Source organism: Rhinoderma darwinii, chromosome 4 (genome assembly GCF_050947455.1).
Source record: "Rhinoderma darwinii isolate aRhiDar2 chromosome 4, aRhiDar2.hap1, whole genome shotgun sequence".
NCBI lineage: Eukaryota > Metazoa > Chordata > Amphibia > Anura > Rhinodermatidae > Rhinoderma > Rhinoderma darwinii.
Window position 1 is genome coordinate 321,035,017 of NC_134690.1, and position 17,184 is coordinate 321,052,200.

The 17,184-nt window shown below is 45.9% G+C and overlaps 27 non-coding genes across 27 annotated transcripts; all 27 read right to left on the minus strand.

Annotated features, from left to right (window-relative positions):
- Positions 1-1,634: 1,634 nt before the first annotated feature.
- LOC142761501 (U5 spliceosomal RNA) lies at positions 1,635-1,750 on the minus strand. The gene has a single exon (XR_012883681.1). It is a non-coding gene; the product is annotated as a U5 spliceosomal RNA (small nuclear RNA).
- A 315-nt stretch (positions 1,751-2,065) lies between these two features.
- LOC142646491 (U5 spliceosomal RNA) lies at positions 2,066-2,181 on the minus strand. The gene has a single exon (XR_012847426.1). It is a non-coding gene; the product is annotated as a U5 spliceosomal RNA (small nuclear RNA).
- A 314-nt stretch (positions 2,182-2,495) lies between these two features.
- Positions 2,496-2,611, minus strand: LOC142761502 (U5 spliceosomal RNA). Its single transcript, XR_012883682.1, has one exon. It is a non-coding gene; the product is annotated as a U5 spliceosomal RNA (small nuclear RNA).
- Positions 2,612-2,925: 314 nt separating this feature from the next.
- Positions 2,926-3,041, minus strand: LOC142761503 (U5 spliceosomal RNA). Its single transcript, XR_012883683.1, has one exon. It is a non-coding gene; the product is annotated as a U5 spliceosomal RNA (small nuclear RNA).
- Positions 3,042-3,355: 314 nt separating this feature from the next.
- LOC142761504 (U5 spliceosomal RNA) lies at positions 3,356-3,471 on the minus strand. The gene has a single exon (XR_012883684.1). It is a non-coding gene; the product is annotated as a U5 spliceosomal RNA (small nuclear RNA).
- Positions 3,472-3,785: 314 nt separating this feature from the next.
- On the minus strand, positions 3,786-3,901 carry LOC142761505 (U5 spliceosomal RNA). The gene has a single exon (XR_012883685.1). It is a non-coding gene; the product is annotated as a U5 spliceosomal RNA (small nuclear RNA).
- A 314-nt stretch (positions 3,902-4,215) lies between these two features.
- Positions 4,216-4,331, minus strand: LOC142761506 (U5 spliceosomal RNA). Its single transcript, XR_012883686.1, has one exon. It is a non-coding gene; the product is annotated as a U5 spliceosomal RNA (small nuclear RNA).
- Positions 4,332-4,645: 314 nt separating this feature from the next.
- On the minus strand, positions 4,646-4,761 carry LOC142761507 (U5 spliceosomal RNA). The gene has a single exon (XR_012883687.1). It is a non-coding gene; the product is annotated as a U5 spliceosomal RNA (small nuclear RNA).
- Positions 4,762-5,064: 303 nt separating this feature from the next.
- On the minus strand, positions 5,065-5,180 carry LOC142646494 (U5 spliceosomal RNA). Its single transcript, XR_012847428.1, has one exon. It is a non-coding gene; the product is annotated as a U5 spliceosomal RNA (small nuclear RNA).
- Positions 5,181-5,494: 314 nt separating this feature from the next.
- LOC142761508 (U5 spliceosomal RNA) lies at positions 5,495-5,610 on the minus strand. The gene has a single exon (XR_012883688.1). It is a non-coding gene; the product is annotated as a U5 spliceosomal RNA (small nuclear RNA).
- A 314-nt stretch (positions 5,611-5,924) lies between these two features.
- On the minus strand, positions 5,925-6,040 carry LOC142761509 (U5 spliceosomal RNA). Its single transcript, XR_012883689.1, has one exon. It is a non-coding gene; the product is annotated as a U5 spliceosomal RNA (small nuclear RNA).
- A 314-nt stretch (positions 6,041-6,354) lies between these two features.
- LOC142646535 (U5 spliceosomal RNA) lies at positions 6,355-6,470 on the minus strand. The gene has a single exon (XR_012847468.1). It is a non-coding gene; the product is annotated as a U5 spliceosomal RNA (small nuclear RNA).
- Positions 6,471-6,784: 314 nt separating this feature from the next.
- On the minus strand, positions 6,785-6,900 carry LOC142761510 (U5 spliceosomal RNA). Its single transcript, XR_012883690.1, has one exon. It is a non-coding gene; the product is annotated as a U5 spliceosomal RNA (small nuclear RNA).
- Positions 6,901-7,203: 303 nt separating this feature from the next.
- LOC142761511 (U5 spliceosomal RNA) lies at positions 7,204-7,319 on the minus strand. The gene has a single exon (XR_012883691.1). It is a non-coding gene; the product is annotated as a U5 spliceosomal RNA (small nuclear RNA).
- A 314-nt stretch (positions 7,320-7,633) lies between these two features.
- On the minus strand, positions 7,634-7,749 carry LOC142761512 (U5 spliceosomal RNA). Its single transcript, XR_012883692.1, has one exon. It is a non-coding gene; the product is annotated as a U5 spliceosomal RNA (small nuclear RNA).
- A 314-nt stretch (positions 7,750-8,063) lies between these two features.
- Positions 8,064-8,179, minus strand: LOC142761513 (U5 spliceosomal RNA). Its single transcript, XR_012883693.1, has one exon. It is a non-coding gene; the product is annotated as a U5 spliceosomal RNA (small nuclear RNA).
- A 314-nt stretch (positions 8,180-8,493) lies between these two features.
- LOC142761514 (U5 spliceosomal RNA) lies at positions 8,494-8,609 on the minus strand. Its single transcript, XR_012883694.1, has one exon. It is a non-coding gene; the product is annotated as a U5 spliceosomal RNA (small nuclear RNA).
- A 1,168-nt stretch (positions 8,610-9,777) lies between these two features.
- On the minus strand, positions 9,778-9,893 carry LOC142646498 (U5 spliceosomal RNA). The gene has a single exon (XR_012847432.1). It is a non-coding gene; the product is annotated as a U5 spliceosomal RNA (small nuclear RNA).
- Positions 9,894-10,207: 314 nt separating this feature from the next.
- On the minus strand, positions 10,208-10,323 carry LOC142646529 (U5 spliceosomal RNA). The gene has a single exon (XR_012847462.1). It is a non-coding gene; the product is annotated as a U5 spliceosomal RNA (small nuclear RNA).
- A 314-nt stretch (positions 10,324-10,637) lies between these two features.
- LOC142646510 (U5 spliceosomal RNA) lies at positions 10,638-10,753 on the minus strand. Its single transcript, XR_012847444.1, has one exon. It is a non-coding gene; the product is annotated as a U5 spliceosomal RNA (small nuclear RNA).
- Positions 10,754-11,067: 314 nt separating this feature from the next.
- On the minus strand, positions 11,068-11,183 carry LOC142761515 (U5 spliceosomal RNA). The gene has a single exon (XR_012883695.1). It is a non-coding gene; the product is annotated as a U5 spliceosomal RNA (small nuclear RNA).
- Positions 11,184-11,497: 314 nt separating this feature from the next.
- Positions 11,498-11,613, minus strand: LOC142761516 (U5 spliceosomal RNA). Its single transcript, XR_012883696.1, has one exon. It is a non-coding gene; the product is annotated as a U5 spliceosomal RNA (small nuclear RNA).
- Positions 11,614-12,781: 1,168 nt separating this feature from the next.
- Positions 12,782-12,897, minus strand: LOC142761517 (U5 spliceosomal RNA). Its single transcript, XR_012883697.1, has one exon. It is a non-coding gene; the product is annotated as a U5 spliceosomal RNA (small nuclear RNA).
- Positions 12,898-13,211: 314 nt separating this feature from the next.
- Positions 13,212-13,327, minus strand: LOC142646530 (U5 spliceosomal RNA). The gene has a single exon (XR_012847463.1). It is a non-coding gene; the product is annotated as a U5 spliceosomal RNA (small nuclear RNA).
- A 314-nt stretch (positions 13,328-13,641) lies between these two features.
- On the minus strand, positions 13,642-13,757 carry LOC142761518 (U5 spliceosomal RNA). Its single transcript, XR_012883698.1, has one exon. It is a non-coding gene; the product is annotated as a U5 spliceosomal RNA (small nuclear RNA).
- A 1,133-nt stretch (positions 13,758-14,890) lies between these two features.
- Positions 14,891-15,006, minus strand: LOC142761519 (U5 spliceosomal RNA). The gene has a single exon (XR_012883699.1). It is a non-coding gene; the product is annotated as a U5 spliceosomal RNA (small nuclear RNA).
- Positions 15,007-15,320: 314 nt separating this feature from the next.
- Positions 15,321-15,436, minus strand: LOC142646534 (U5 spliceosomal RNA). The gene has a single exon (XR_012847467.1). It is a non-coding gene; the product is annotated as a U5 spliceosomal RNA (small nuclear RNA).
- Positions 15,437-17,184: the final 1,748 nt, after the last annotated feature.

Sequence of the window (17,184 nt, forward strand, 5' to 3'; positions counted from 1 at the left end):
GTAAGTTGGACAGCAAGTGGCAGAAAGAACCATACACAATTAAGTCCATCCCGCACCCTGGGACTGATGTCTATGAGATTGTGCGCGAAGGCCGAGATTCCCAAGTCGTCCACCGTAATCGTCTCAAGCTCTGCCTAAAGGAAGAGGTACCAGCAGAACCACAGACAACTGAGAAATCTCCTGCAGCTGAACCGCTACCGCCAACAACTAGTATGTCCCCTCTTGATTGGCTGTTCCAACCTTGGCTGTCTATTTTTGTTCCAAGAACTGTTCTTGATCCCGGCGAAGACCAAGTGACCTCGTCATCCGAGTTCCGGCCTGGTCCAGAGGAATCCAGGGACCCTGAAATTGTTATAGAGGAGCCCCTGAGGAGATCTGATAGAGCTACCCGAGGTAAGATGCCAGCTCGATATCAAGATTGAACTGTTGAATCTGAGACTTCATTTTTGGATTATCCTTCACCAGAGACATTGTATTGTTTGCATCCCAATTGGGTAACAAGCCCTTCATTTTCCCCAGTTCATATGACAAGGACTCTTGGACATTTTCCCTGTTCAGCATTATATCCTCATATTCCTCAGAGACTGTATGGACTCTTAGTTTATTATTGCAATTGTGATTAACCTTTGTTTTAGGTTAACCTGCCGCCTGGAGAGTCGGACCCCGAGGACGGCTTTATTTAAAGAGGGGGTGTATGTAGTGTCCCACAGGAGCACTACTATGAAAACTATGTTTGTCTTCATGTGTTGTGTTATGCTGCCATCTACAGGTTCAGAAATGTTATGACATTGTGTTTCAGCCTATGCGGAGTGTTTTTCTATAATGTAACAGAAGCTGGGAGGAGTTAATTAGGGAGTGGTTAGAGTGAGTGAGGGCTGTGGTGAGCTAGGAGTGGATGCAGCAGGAAGCACAGTGAAGGTGCTCCTGAGTTCAGCCATTTGCGGATTACAGTGAAAGACAGGCCTAAAGAGATTCATTGGAATAACAGCTCAAGGAACCAGAAGAGTCCAGAAAGAGAGACTGTGAGTAGAGAGATAATAGCACTCCTGCATTTAGCATTGGGCTACACTGATTGAGCTGAATTTGGATGACATATTTGTATTGTACTATCTCCATCTTGAAAAGTAAAAGTGTGCTGCAAGCTCTCCTGATTAACTGCCACCACCGTCTCCTGTCTTCTATTTGCACTCTACACCAAGGGCACCCCAAATAACACCAGACAGGAGTCAGCCACCAAGGGAGTGCCCCGGGGGAAACAACAGTCATCATCATCATCTTGTGCAACCCCCTCATCACTGTGTGTGTGTGTCCCTGGGAGGTGGGAAGGCCTGCAAGGCAAAATACCACCGTGACACAAGACAGAGAGCCCAGTATCCACCATTTTGGGTTCCTGCATTCCCCGCCACCCACGGGCCACCACACAAGAAACAATACATATGTTTCCCAGGCTCCTCTCTTCTTTTGGCTGCCACTTGGCAGCTTTCACTTGTTATCCACCCCGGCAACACAGTGCATAAACAAGTTTGCTTCTCAACGGAAGGAGGCCATCCATGTTGTCAATATGCAAATTCAGCCACTTTCAAGCCAGCTGGAGCCAGAAATACACTCTTTCTGCTTTTCAACCTGAACAAGAAAACCCCAGCAAGCTGGAGCATGCAAAAATTGCTACAAAACTCAGTTTTGCTCCTCTCCACGGAAATCTTTAGTAAAAGGCGAAAGATTTATGCGTTCTGAAGAGAAACCAGAGTACTAAGGGACAAACTCTTCCTCCTTTCCTCACGCCATGGCCGCAGTCCTGTGTTAGCCCAGGGAGACCACCCGTAAGGGGGATAAAAACACAGACAGCACATACAAGAAACAATACATATGTTTCCCAGGCTCCTCTCTTCTTTTGGCTGCCATGTGGCAGCTTTTCACTTGATATCCACCCCGGCAACACAGTGCACAAACAAGTTTGCTTCTCAACGGAAGGAGGCCATCTATGTTGTCAATATGCAAATTCAGCCACTTTCAAGCCAACTGGAGCCAGAAATACACTCTTTCTGCTTTTCAACCTGAACAAGAAAACCCCAGCAAGCTGGAGCATGCAAAAATTGTTACAAAACTCAGTTTTGCTCCTCTCCACGGAAATCTTTAGTAAAAGGCGAAAGATTTATGCGTTCTGAAAAGAAACCAGAGTACTAAGGGACAAACTCTTCCTCCTTTCCTCACACCATGGCCGCAGTCCTGTGTTAGCCCAGGGAGACCACCCGTAAGGGGGATAAAAACACAGACAGCACATACAAGAAACAATACATATGTTTCCCAGGCTCCTCTCTTCTTTTGGCTGCCACTTGGCAGCTTTCACTTGTTATCCACCCCGGCAACACAGTGCATAAACAAGTTTGCTTCTCAACGGAAGGAGGCCATCCATGTTGTCAATATGCAAATTCAGCCACTTTCAAGCCAACTGGAGCCAGAAATACACTCTTTCTGCTTTTCAACCTGAACAAGAAAACCCCAGCAAGCTGGAGCATGCAAAAATTGCTACAAAACTCAGTTTTGCTCCTCTCCACGGAAATCTTTAGTAAAAGGCGAAAGATTTATGCGTTCTGAAGAGAAACCAGAGTACTAAGGGACAAACTCTTCCTCCTTTCCTCACGCCATGGCCGCAGTCCTGTGTTAGCCCAGGGAGACCACCCGTAAGGGGGATAAAAACACAGACAGCACATACAAGAAACAATACATATGTTTCCCAGGCTCCTCTCTTCTTTTGGCTGCCACTTGGCAGCTTTCACTTGTTATCCACCCCGGCAACACAGTGCATAAACAAGTTTGCTTCTCAACGGAAGGAGGCCATCCATGTTGTCAATATGCAAATTCAGCCACTTTCAAGCCAACTGGAGCCAGAAATACACTCTTTCTGCTTTTCAACCTGAACAAGAAAACCCCAGCAAGCTGGAGCATGCAAAAATTGCTACAAAACTCAGTTTTGCTCCTCTCCACGGAAATCTTTAGTAAAAGGCGAAAGATTTATGCGTTCTGAAGAGAAACCAGAGTACTAAGGGACAAACTCTTCCTCCTTTCCTCACGCCATGGCCGCAGTCCTGTGTTAGCCCAGGGAGACCACCCGTAAGGGGGATAAAAACACAGACAGCACATACAAGAAACAATACATATGTTTCCCAGGCTCCTCTCTTCTTTTGGCTGCCACTTGGCAGCTTTCACTTGTTATCCACCCCGGCAACACAGTGCATAAACAAGTTTGCTTCTCAACGGAAGGAGGCCATCCATGTTGTCAATATGCAAATTCAGCCACTTTCAAGCCAACTGGAGCCAGAAATACACTCTTTCTGCTTTTCAACCTGAACAAGAAAACCCCAGCAAGCTGGAGCATGCAAAAATTGCTACAAAACTCAGTTTTGCTCCTCTCCACGGAAATCTTTAGTAAAAGGCGAAAGATTTATGCGTTCTGAAGAGAAACCAGAGTACTAAGGGACAAACGCTTCCTCCTTTCCTCACGCCATGGCCGCAGTCCTGTGTTAGCCCAGGGAGACCACCCGTAAGGGGGATAAAAACACAGACAGCACATACAAGAAACAATACATATGTTTCCCAGGCTCCTCTCTTCTTTTGGCTGCCACTTGGCAGCTTTCACTTGTTATCCACCCCGGCAACACAGTGCATAAACAAGTTTGCTTCTCAACGGAAGGAGGCCATCCATGTTGTCAATATGCAAATTCAGCCACTTTCAAGCCAACTGGAGCCAGAAATACACTCTTTCTGCTTTTCAACCTGAACAAGAAAACCCCAGCAAGCTGGAGCATGCAAAAATTGCTACAAAACTCAGTTTTGCTCCTCTCCACGGAAATCTTTAGTAAAAGGCGAAAGATTTATGCGTTCTGAAGAGAAACCAGAGTACTAAGGGACAAACTCTTCCTCCTTTCCTCACGCCATGGCCGCAGTCCTGTGTTAGCCCAGGGAGACCACCCGTAAGGGGGATAAAAACACAGACAGCACATACAAGAAACAATACATATGTTTCCCAGGCTCCTCTCTTCTTTTGGCTGCCACTTGGCAGCTTTCACTTGTTATCCACCCCGGCAACACAGTGCATAAACAAGTTTGCTTCTCAACGGAAGGAGGCCATCCATGTTGTCAATATGCAAATTCAGCCACTTTCAAGCCAACTGGAGCCAGAAATACACTCTTTCTGCTTTTCAACCTGAACAAGAAAACCCCAGCAAGCTGGAGCATGCAAAAATTGCTACAAAACTCAGTTTTGCTCCTCTCCACGGAAATCTTTAGTAAAAGGCGAAAGATTTATGCGTTCTGAAGAGAAACCAGAGTACTAAGGGACAAACTCTTCCTCCTTTCCTCACGCCATGGCCGCAGTCCTGTGTTAGCCCAGGGAGACCACCCGTAAGGGGGATAAAAACACAGACAGCACATACAAGAAACAATACATATGTTTCCCAGGCTCCTCTCTTCTTTTGGCTGCCACTTGGCAGCTTTCACTTGTTATCCACCCCGGCAACACAGTGCATAAACAAGTTTGCTTCTCAACGGAAGGAGGCCATCCATGTTGTCAATATGCAAATTCAGCCACTTTCAAGCCAACTGGAGCCAGAAATACACTCTTTCTGCTTTTCAACCTGAACAAGAAAACCCCAGCAAGCTGGAGCATGCAAAAATTGCTACAAAACTCAGTTTTGCTCCTCTCCACGGAAATCTTTAGTAAAAGGCGAAAGATTTATGCGTTCTGAAGAGAAACCAGAGTACTAAGGGACAAACTCTTCCTCCTTTCCTCACGCCATGGCCGCAGTCCTGTGTTAGCCCAGGGAGACCACCCGTAAGGGGGATAAAAACACAGACAGCACATACAAGAAACAATACATATGTTTCCCAGGCTCCTCTCTTCTTTTGGCTGCCTTCACTTGTTATCCACCCCTGCAACACAGTGCATAAACAAGTTTGCTTCTCAACGGAAGGAGGCCATCCATGTTGTCAATATGCAAATTCAGCCACTTTCAAGCCAACTGGAGCCAGAAATACACTCTTTCTGCTTTTCAACCTGAACAAGAAAACCCCAGCAAGCTGGAGCATGCAAAAATTGCTACAAAACTCAGTTTTGCTCCTCTCCACGGAAATCTTTAGTAAAAGGCGAAAGATTTATGCGTTCTGAAAAGAAACCAGAGTACTAAGGGACAAACTCTTCCTCCTTTCCTCACACCATGGCCGCAGTCCTGTGTTAGCCCAGGGAGACCACCCGTAAGGGGGATAAAAACACAGACAGCACATACAAGAAACAATACATATGTTTCCCAGGCTCCTCTCTTCTTTTGGCTGCCACTTGGCAGCTTTCACTTGTTATCCACCCCGGCAACACAGTGCATAAACAAGTTTGCTTCTCAACGGAAGGAGGCCATCCATGTTGTCAATATGCAAATTCAGCCACTTTCAAGCCAACTGGAGCCAGAAATACACTCTTTCTGCTTTTCAACCTGAACAAGAAAACCCCAGCAAGCTGGAGCATGCAAAAATTGCTACAAAACTCAGTTTTGCTCCTCTCCACGGAAATCTTTAGTAAAAGGCGAAAGATTTATGCGTTCTGAAGAGAAACCAGAGTACTAAGGGACAAACTCTTCCTCCTTTCCTCACGCCATGGCCGCAGTCCTGTGTTAGCCCAGGGAGACCACCCGTAAGGGGGATAAAAACACAGACAGCACATACAAGAAACAATACATATGTTTCCCAGGCTCCTCTCTTCTTTTGGCTGCCACTTGGCAGCTTTCACTTGTTATCCACCCCGGCAACACAGTGCATAAACAAGTTTGCTTCTCAACGGAAGGAGGCCATCCATGTTGTCAATATGCAAATTCAGCCACTTTCAAGCCAACTGGAGCCAGAAATACACTCTTTCTGCTTTTCAACCTGAACAAGAAAACCCCAGCAAGCTGGAGCATGCAAAAATTGCTACAAAACTCAGTTTTGCTCCTCTCCACGGAAATCTTTAGTAAAAGGCGAAAGATTTATGCGTTCTGAAGAGAAACCAGAGTACTAAGGGACAAACGCTTCCTCCTTTCCTCACGCCATGGCCGCAGTCCTGTGTTAGCCCAAGGAGACCACCCGTAAGGGGGATAAAAACACAGACAGCACATACAAGAAACAATACATATGTTTCCCAGGCTCCTCTCTTCTTTTGGCTGCCACTTGGCAGCTTTCACTTGTTATCCACCCCGGCAACACAGTGCATAAACAAGTTTGCTTCTCAACGGAAGGAGGCCATCCATGTTGTCAATATGCAAATTCAGCCACTTTCAAGCCAACTGGAGCCAGAAATACACTCTTTCTGCTTTTCAACCTGAACAAGAAAACCCCAGCAAGCTGGAGCATGCAAAAATTGCTACAAAACTCAGTTTTGCTCCTCTCCATGGAAATCTTTAGTAAAAGGCGAAAAATTTATGCGTTCTGAAGAGAAACCAGAGTACTAAGGGACAAACTCTTCCTCCTTTCCTCACGGCATGGCCGCAGTCCTGTGTTAGCCCAGGGAGACCACCCGTAAGGGGGATAAAAACACAGACAGCACATACAAGAAACAATACATATGTTTCCCAGGCTCCTCTCTTCTTTTGGCTGCCACTTGGCAGCTTTCACTTGTTATCCACCCCAGCAACACAGTGCATAAACAAGTTTGCTTCTCAACGGAAGGAGGCCATCCACGTTGTCAATATGCAAATTCAGCCACTTTCAAGCCAACTGGAGCCAGAAATACACTCTTCCTGCTTTTCAACCTGAACAAGAAAACCCCAGCAAGCTGGAGCATGCAAAAATTGCTACAAAACTCAGTTTTGCTCCTCTCCACGGAAATCTTTAGTAAAAGGCGAAAGATTTATGCGTTCTGAAGAGAAACCAGAGTACTAAGGGACAAACTCTTCCTCCTTTCCTCACGCCATAGCCGCAGTCCTGTGTTAGCCCAGGGAGACCACCCGTAAGGGGGATAAAAACACAGACAGCACATACAAGAAACAATACATATGTTTCCCAGGCTCCTCTCTTCTTTTGGCTGCCTTCACTTGTTATCCACCCCTGCAACACAGTGCATAAACAAGTTTGCTTCTCAACGGAAGGAGGCCATCCATGTTGTCAATATGCAAATTCAGCCACTTTCAAGCCAACTGGAGCCAGAAATACACTCTGTCTGCTTTTCAACCTGAACAAGAAAACCCCAGCAAGCTGGAGCATGCAAAAATTGCTACAAAACTCAGTTTTGCTCCTCTCCACGGAAATCTTTAGTAAAAGGCGAAAGATTTATGCGTTCTGAAGAGAAACCAGAGTACTAAGGGACAAACTCTTCCTCCTTTCCTCACGCCATGGCCGCAGTCCTGTGTTAGCCCAGGGAGACCACCCGTAAGGGGGATAAAAACACAGACAGCACATACAAGAAACAATACATATGTTTCCCAGGCTCCTCTCTTCTTTTGGCTGCCACTTGGCAGCTTTCACTTGTTATCCACCCCGGCAACACAGTGCATAAACAAGTTTGCTTCTCAACGGAAGGAGGCCATCCATGTTGTCAATATGCAAATTCAGCCACTTTCAAGCCAACTGGAGCCAGATATACACTCTTTCTGCTTTTCAACCTGAACAAGAAAACCCCAGCAAGCTGGAGCATGCAAAAATTGCTACAAAACTCAGTTTTGCTCCTCTCCACGGAAATCTTTAGTAAAAGGCGAAAGATTTATGCGTTCTGAAGAGAAACCAGAGTACTAAGGGACAAACTCTTCCTCCTTTCCTCACGCCATGGCCGCAGTCCTGTGTTAGCCCAGGGAGACCACCCGTAAGGGGGATAAAAACACAGACAGCACATACAAGAAACAATACATATGTTTCCCAGGCTCCTCTCTTCTTTTGGCTGCCACTTGGCAGCTTTCACTTGTTATCCACCCCGGCAACACAGTGCATAAACAAGTTTGCTTCTCAACGGAAGGAGGCCATCCATGTTGTCAATATGCAAATTCAGCCACTTTCAAGCCAACTGGAGCCAGATATACACTCTTTCTGCTTTTCAACCTGAACAAGAAAACCCCAGCAAGCTGGAGCATGCAAAAATTGCTACAAAACTCAGTTTTGCTCCTCTCCACGGAAATCTTTAGTAAAAGGCGAAAGATTTATGCGTTCTGAAGAGAAACCAGAGTACTAAGGGACAAACTCTTCCTCCTTTCCTCACGCCATGGCCGCAGTCCTGTGTTAGCCCAGGGAGACCACCCGTAAGGGGGATAAAAACACAGACAGCACATACAAGAAACAATACATATGTTTGCCAGGCTCCTCTCTTCTTTTGGCTGCCACTTGGCAGCTTTCACTTGTTATCCACCCCGGCAACACAGTGCATAAACAAGTTTGCTTCTCAACGGAAGGAGGCCATCCATGTTGTCAATATGCAAATTCAGCCACTTTCAAGCCAACTGGAGCCAGATATACACTCTTTCTGCTTTTCAACCTGAACAAGAAAACCCCAGCAAGCTGGAGCATGCAAAAATTGCTACAAAACTCAGTTTTGCTCCTCTCCACGGAAATCTTTAGTAAAAGGCGAAAGATTTATGCGTTCTGAAGAGAAACCAGAGTACTAAGGGACAAACTCTTCCTCCTTTCCTCACGCCATGGCCGCAGTCCTGTGTTAGCCCAGGGAGACCACCCGTAAGGGGGATAAAAACACAGACAGCACATACAAGAAACAATACATATGTTTCCCAGGCTCCTCTCTTCTTTTGGCTGCCACTTGGCAGCTTTCACTTGTTATCCACCCCGGCAACACAGTGCATAAACAAGTTTGCTTCTCAACGGAAGGAGGCCATCCATGTTGTCAATATGCAAATTCAGCCACTTTCAAGCCAACTGGAGCCAGAAATACACTCTTTCTGCTTTTCAACCTGAAAGGAACAGTGTCATCACAAATAATTTTTTTATATGTTAAAGATGTTAGTGCTTTAATAAAAACGTTTATTTTCATTTGTGTGTTTGTGTTTTACTGTTTCTTATTTTTACACTTTTTCTTCCCTATGGGGGCTGCCATTTTTTGTTCCATTTCTGTGTGTGTCGATTAACGACACACACAGACATGGAATACGGCAGCCACAGTCCCATAGGGACTGCGAACGGCTCCCGTCCCATTGACTGCCGTGTACGGCGTCTGTGTTGGAACTGCGCATGCGCCGCTCCCACACAGTCCTATTCGAAATTGGCGCCGTCCGGCGCCATTTTCCTGTGGACCGGAAGTCGCGGCCGGACAGTAATATTACTACTTCCGGTCGCGGCTTCCGGACTTGTGCACATGGAACAGCGGCAGCAAAGGGAGCGGACGGGCCGGAGGGAGCCGCGGCGGCAGGAGCAGGTAAGAGATTTCAATGTATGTTAGTGTTTGTGTGTGTTTACTACTGTATGTAAACCTACTACACTGTGGGTTACCTCAAAAAATGGCGACACACAGTGTAGGAGGTTAAACCTTTCAAACCCCTCGTTTATCCCGGCACTAGTCAGGATAAAGGAGGGGGGATGCTGAGAGCTCACTAGAGCGAGGGCTTTTAACCCAATGTTGCAATGCTGCAATTTTGGGAACAGCTCCATCTAGTGACCAAAAATGGGTAGTATTATAAATTAGAAATAATTTATAATATTACATGGACTCATGCAAAAAAATAAAAAAAATTTGAACAATGTTTAATCACCCACACACTAAATGTTTAATTTTTTTTAAAAAAACATGTTTTTCTGGCAACACCATCCCTTGAACAAGAAAACCCCAGCAAGCTGGAGCATGCAAAAATTGCTACAAAACTCAGTTTTGCTCCTCTCCACGGAAATCTTTAGTAAAAGGCGAAAGATTTATGCATTCTGAAGAGAAACCAGAGTACTAAGGGACAAACTCTTCCTCCTTTCCTCACGCCATGGCCGCAGTCCTGTGTTAGCCCAGGGAGACCACCCGTAAGGGGGATAAAAACACAGACAGCACATACAAGAAACAATACATATGTTTCCCAGGCTCCTCTCTTCTTTTGGCTGCCACTTGGCAGCTTTCACTTGTTATCCACCCCGGCAACACAGTGCATAAACAAGTTTGCTTCTCAACGGAAGGAGGCCATCCATGTTGTCAATATGCAAATTCAGCCACTTTCAAGCCAACTGGAGCCAGAAATACACTCTTTCTGCTTTTCAACCTGAACAAGAAAACCCCAGCAAGCCAGAGCATGCAAAAATTGCTACAAAACTCAGTTTTGCTCCTCTCCACGGAAATCTTTAGTAAAAGGCGAAAGATTTATGCGTTCTGTAGAGAAACCAGAGTACTAAGGGACAAACTCTTCCTCCTTTCCTCACGCCATGGCCGCAGTCCTGTGTTAGCCCAGGGAGACCACCCGTAAGGGGGATAAAAACACAGACAGCACATACAAGAAACAATACATATGTTTCCCAGGCTCCTCTCTTCTTTTGGCTGCCACTTGGCAGCTTTCACTTGTTATCCACCCCGGCAACACAGTGCATAAACAAGTTTGCTTCTCAACGGAAGGAGGCCATCCATGTTGTCAATATGCAAATTCAGCCACTTTCAAGCCAACTGGAGCCAGAAATACACTCTTTCTGCTTTTCAACCTGAACAAGAAAACCCCAGCAAGCCAGAGCATGCAAAAATTGCTACAAAACTCAGTTTTGCTCCTCTCCACGGAAATCTTTAGTAAAAGGCGAAAGATTTATGCGTTCTGAAGAGAAACCAGAGTACTAAGGGACAAACTCTTCCTCCTTTCCTCACGCCATGGCCGCAGTCCTGTGTTAGCCCAGGGAGACCACCCGTAAGGGGGATAAAAACACAGACAGCACATACAAGAAACAATACATATGTTTCCCAGGCTCCTCTCTTCTTTTGGCTGCCACTTGGCAGCTTTCACTTGTTATCCACCCCGGCAACAAAGTGCATAAACAAGTTTGCTTCTCAACGGAAGGAGGCCATCCATGTTGTCAATATGCAAATTCAGCCACTTTCAAGCCAACTGGAGCCAGAAATACACTCTTTCTGCTTTTCAACCTGAACAAGAAAACCCCAGCAAGCTGGAGCATGCAAAAATTGCTACAAAACTCAGTTTTGCTCCTCTCCACGGAAATCTTTAGTAAAAGGCGAAAGATTTATGCGTTCTGAAGAGAAACCAGAGTACTAAGGGACAAACTCTTCCTCCTTTCCTCACGCCATGGCCGCAGTCCTGTGTTAGCCCAGGGAGACCACCCGTAAGGGGGATAAAAACACAGACAGCACATACAAGAAACAATACATATGTTTCCCAGGCTCCTCTCTTCTTTTGGCTGCCACTTGGCAGCTTTCACTTGTTATCCACCCCGGCAACACAGTGCATAAACAAGTTTGCTTCTCAACGGAAGGAGGCCATCCATGTTGTCAATATGCAAATTCAGCCACTTTCAAGCCAACTGGAGCCAGAAATACACTCTTTCTGCTTTTCAACCTGAACAAGAAAACCCCAGCAAGCTGGAGCATGCAAAAATTGCTACAAAACTCAGTTTTGCTCCTCTCCACGGAAATCTTTAGTAAAAGGCGAAAGATTTATGCGTTCTGAAGAGAAACCAGAGTACTAAGGGACAAACTCTTCCTCCTTTCCTCACGCCATGGCCGCAGTCCTGTGTTAGCCCAGGGAGACCACCCGTAAGGGGGATAAAAACACAGACAGCACATACAAGAAACAATACATATGTTTCCCAGGCTCCTCTCTTCTTTTGGCTGCCACTTGGCAGCTTTCACTTGTTATCCACCCCGGCAACACAGTGCATAAACAAGTTTGCTTCTCAACGGAAGGAGGCCATCCATGTTGTCAATATGCAAATTCAGCCACTTTCAAGCCAACTGGAGCCAGAAATACACTCTTTCTGCTTTTCAACCTGAAAGGAACAGTGTCATCACAAATAATTTTTTTATATGTTAAAGATGTTAGTGCTTTAATAAAAACGTTTATTTTCATTTGTGTGTTTGTGTTTTACTGTTTCTTATTTTTACACTTTTTCTTCCCTATGGGGGCTGCCATTTTTTGTTCCATTTCTGTGTGTGTCGATTAACGACACACACAGACATGGAATACGGCAGCCACAGTCCCATAGGGACTGCGAACGGCTCCCGTCCCATTGACTGCCGTGTACGGCGTCTGTGTTGGAACTGCGCATGCGCCGCTCCCACACAGTCCTATTCGAAATTGGCGCCATCCGGCGCCATTTTCCTGTGGACCGGAAGTCGCGGCCGGACAGTAATATTACTACTTCCGGTCGCGGCTTCCGGACTTGTGCACATGGAACAGCGGCAGCAAAGGGAGCGGACGGGCCGGAGGGAGCCGCGGCGGCAGGAGCAGGTAAGAGATTTCAATGTATGTTAGTGTTTGTGTGTGTTTACTACTGTATGTAAACCTACTACACTGTGGGTTACCTCAAAAAATGGCGACACACAGTGTAGGAGGTTAAACCTTTCAAACCCCTCGTTTATCCCGGCACTAGTCAGGATAAAGGAGGGGGGATGCTGAGAGCTCACTAGAGCGAGGGCTTTTAACCCAATGTTGCAATGCTGCAATTTTGGGAACAGCTCCATCTAGTGACCAAAAATGGGTAGTATTATAAATTAGAAATAATTTATAATATTACATGGACTCATGCAAAAAAATAAAAAAAATGTGAACAATGTTTAATCACCCACACACTAAATGTTTAATTTTTTTTAAAAAAACATGTTTTTCTGGCAACACCATCCCTTGAACAAGAAAACCCCAGCAAGCTGGAGCATGCAAAAATTGCTACAAAACTCAGTTTTGCTCCTCTCCACGGAAATCTTTAGTAAAAGGCGAAAGATTTATGCGTTCTGAAGAGAAACCAGAGTACTAAGGGACAAACTCTTCCTCCTTTCCTCACGCCATGGCCGCAGTCCTGTGTTAGCCCAGGGAGACCACCCGTAAGGGGGATAAAAACACAGACAGCACATACAAGAAACAATACATATGTTTCCCAGGCTCCTCTCTTCTTTTGGCTGCCACTTGGCAGCTTTCACTTGTTATCCACCCCGGCAACACAGTGCATAAACAAGTTTGCTTCTCAACGGAAGGAGGCCATCCATGTTGTCAATATGCAAATTCAGCCACTTTCAAGCCAACTGGAGCCAGAAATACACTCTTTCTGCTTTTCAACCTGAACAAGAAAACCCCAGCAAGCCAGAGCATGCAAAAATTGCTACAAAACTCAGTTTTGCTCCTCTCCACGGAAATCTTTAGTAAAAGGCGAAAGATTTATGCGTTCTGTAGAGAAACCAGAGTACTAAGGGACAAACTCTTCCTCCTTTCCTCACGCCATGGCCGCAGTCCTGTGTTAGCCCAGGGAGACCACCCGTAAGGGGGATAAAAACACAGACAGCACATACAAGAAACAATACATATGTTTCCCAGGCTCCTCTCTTCTTTTGGCTGCCACTTGGCAGCTTTCACTTGTTATCCACCCCGGCAACACAGTGCATAAACAAGTTTGCTTCTCAACGGAAGGAGGCCATCCATGTTGTCAATATGCAAATTCAGCCACTTTCAAGCCAACTGGAGCCAGAAATACACTCTTTCTGCTTTTCAACCTGAACAAGAAAACCCCAGCAAGCTGGAGCATGCAAAAATTGCTACAAAACTCAGTTTTGCTCCTCTCCACGGAAATCTTTAGTAAAAGGCGAAAGATTTATGCGTTCTGAAGAGAAACCAGAGTACTAAGGGACAAACTCTTCCTCCTTTCCTCACGCCATGGCCGCAGTCCTGTGTTAGCCCAGGGAGACCACCCGTAAGGGGGATAAAAACACAGACAGCACATACAAGAAACAATACATATGTTTCCCAGGCTCCTCTCTTCTTTTGGCTGCCACTTGGCAGCTTTCACTTGTTATCCACCCCGGCAACACAGTGCATAAACAAGTTTGCTTCTCAACGGAAGGAGGCCATCCATGTTGTCAATATGCAAATTCAGCCACTTTCAAGCCAACTGGAGCCAGAAATACACTCTTTCTGCTTTTCAACCTGAAAGGAACAGTGTCATCACAAATAATTTTTTTATATGTTAAAGATGTTAGTGCTTTAATAAAAACGTTTATTTTCATTTGTGTGTTTGTGTTTTACTGTTTCTTATTTTTACACTTTTTCTTCCCTATGGGGGCTGCCATTTTTTGTTCCATTTCTGTGTGTGTCGATTAACGACACACACAGACATGGAATACGGCAGCCACAGTCCCATAGGGACTGTGAACGGCTCCCGTCCCATTGACTGCCGTGTACGGCGTCTGTGTTGGAACTGCGCATGCGCCGCTCCCACACAGTCCTATTCGAAATTGGCGCCGTCCGGCGCCATTTTCCTGTGGACCGGAAGTCGCGGCCGGACTTGTGCACATGGAACAGCGGCAGCAAAGGGAGCGGACGGGCCGGAGGGAGCCGCGGCGGCAGGAGCAGGTAAGAGATTTCAATGTATGTTAGTGTTTGTGTGTGTTTACTACTGTATGTAAACCTACTACACTGTGGGTTACCTCAAAAAATGGCGACACACAGTGTAGGAGGTTAAACCTTTCAAACCCCTCGTTTATCCCGGCACTAGTCAGGATAAAGGAGGGGGGATGCTGAGAGCTCACTAGAGCGAGGGCTTTTAACCCAATGTTGCAATGCTGCAATTTTGGGAACAGCTCCATCTAGTGACCAAAAATGGGTAGTATTATAAATTAGAAATAATTTATAATATTACATGAACTCATGCAAAAAAATAAAAAAAATTTGAACAATGTTTAATCACCCACACACTAAATGTTTAATTTTTTTTAAAAAAACATGTTTTTCTGGCAACACCATCCCTTGAACAAGAAAACCCCAGCAAGCTGGAGCATGCAAAAATTGCTACAAAACTCAGTTTTGCTCCTCTCCACGGAAATCTTTAGTAAAAGGCGAAAGATTTATGCGTTCTGAAGAGAAACCAGAGTACTAAGGGACAAACTCTTCCTCCTTTCCTCACGCCATGGCCGCAGTCCTGTGTTAGCCCAGGGAGACCACCCGTAAGGGGGATAAAAACACAGACAGCACATACAAGAAACAATACATATGTTTCCCAGGCTCCTCTCTTCTTTTGGCTGCCACTTGGCAGCTTTCACTTGTTATCCACCCCGGCAACACAGTGCATAAACAAGTTTGCTTCTCAACGGAAGGAGGCCATCCATGTTGTCAATATGCAAATTCAGCCACTTTCAAGCCAACTGGAGCCAGAAATACACTCTTTCTGCTTTTCAACCTGAACAAGAAAACCCCAGCAAGCCAGAGCATGCAAAAATTGCTACAAAACTCAGTTTTGCTCCTCTCCACGGAAATCTTTAGTAAAAGGCGAAAGATTTATGCGTTCTGAAGAGAAACCAGAATACTAAGGGACAAACTCTTCCTCCTTTCCTCACGCCATGGCCGCAGTCCTGTGTTAGCCCAGGGAGACCACCCGTAAGGGGGATAAAAACACAGACAGCACATACAAGAAACATGACCTGCCTAGGTAGAGTCGTGTGTTAACCTTAGACCATACTATCCCCCACCCCCATTTAGTAACGACACATGACACCGAGGTTGGATGTGAAATGGCCACAGCAGCCGTTTATTAATTTCACAGTTTTATAAAAACAATTTAAATCCGAAACATTCGGATAACTAGTTAGGAATCCACCAGAGAATTCCTCCTAATAATTCACATGACCCAACATGGGTCAGAATCATAAATAACAATTAAACGTTAACATTAACCCGAGCAGAGGAAGTCCCTGAAGCCCCTTCAGATGTTCCTTTCAAGAACACACCGAATTAGCCATCTGCAAACCACCAATTACCTCCAGCCGTAAACCAGCTCGGAAGCACCGTTCACCTCTGCAGATGGCTCCAACCACTAGAAGTCCACTTCAAGGGGATAACACCCGATGAAGCCCTCAAGTGATATACCGACCACTAGAAGTCCACTTCAAAGGGATAACACCCGATGAAGCCTTCAAGTGATATACCTTCTACCAGAAGACCACTTCAAAGGGATAACACCCGATGAAGTCTTCAACCATGTACCTTTTTTGGGGGACGCATACCCCCGATGCGACCCCCCCCACCATTTTGTACTGACTGGCCTCAAGGACTCCCCCCGCCAGCTGCCATGACAACAGAACCTACTCCGGAAAAAAGAAAAACATGTTAAATAAGCACACAAAATAAAACACAACGCTCATAGACGGACGTACATAAGACCTAAGGAGTAACAAACCAAGGGTGGGAGGGTGGGAGCTTGCTTATTGTATGTTACTCCTCCCGCTGCTTCCGGCTCAATGCCGAGAAACAGCGGGAAGCGCAGTAACGGCCCCCCCGTCCCCCTTAACTCCTCCCCGTCCCTCCTTCAGCTCCTTCAACTTTCCCTCACCTCATTAACCCTTTCCCTACCAGGACGGTCATGTCGGCTTCCCTTAAACCTGCGGCTGCGTCCAGCCTCTTCTTGACCTGCCTAGGTAGAGTCGTGTGTTAACCTTAGACCATACTATCCCCCACCCCCATTTAGTAACGACACATGACACCGAGGTTGGATGTGAAATGGCCACAGCAGCCGTTTATTAATTTCACAGTTTTATAAAAACAATTTAAATCCGAAACATTCGGATAACTAGTTAGGAATCCACCAGAGAATTCCTCCTAATAATTCACATGACCCAACATGGGTCAGAATCATAAATAACAATTAAACGTTAACATTAACCCGAGCAGAGGAAGTCCCTGAAGCCCCTTCAGATGTTCCTTTCAAGAACACACCGAATTAGCCATCTGCAAACCACCAATTACCTCCAGCCGTAAACCAGCTCGGAAGCACCGTTCACCTCTGCAGATGGCTCCAACCACTAGAAGTCCACTTCAAGGGGATAACACCCGATGAAGCCCTCAAGTGATATACCGACCACTAGAAGTCCACTTCAAAGGGATAACACCCGATGAAGCCTTCAAGTGATATACCTTCTACCAGAAGACCACTTCAAAGGGATAACACCCGATGAAGTCTTCAACCATGTACCTTTTTTGGGGGACGCATACCCCCGATGCGACCCCCCCACCATTTTGTACTGACTGGCCTCAAGGACTCCCCCCGCCACCGCGAAAC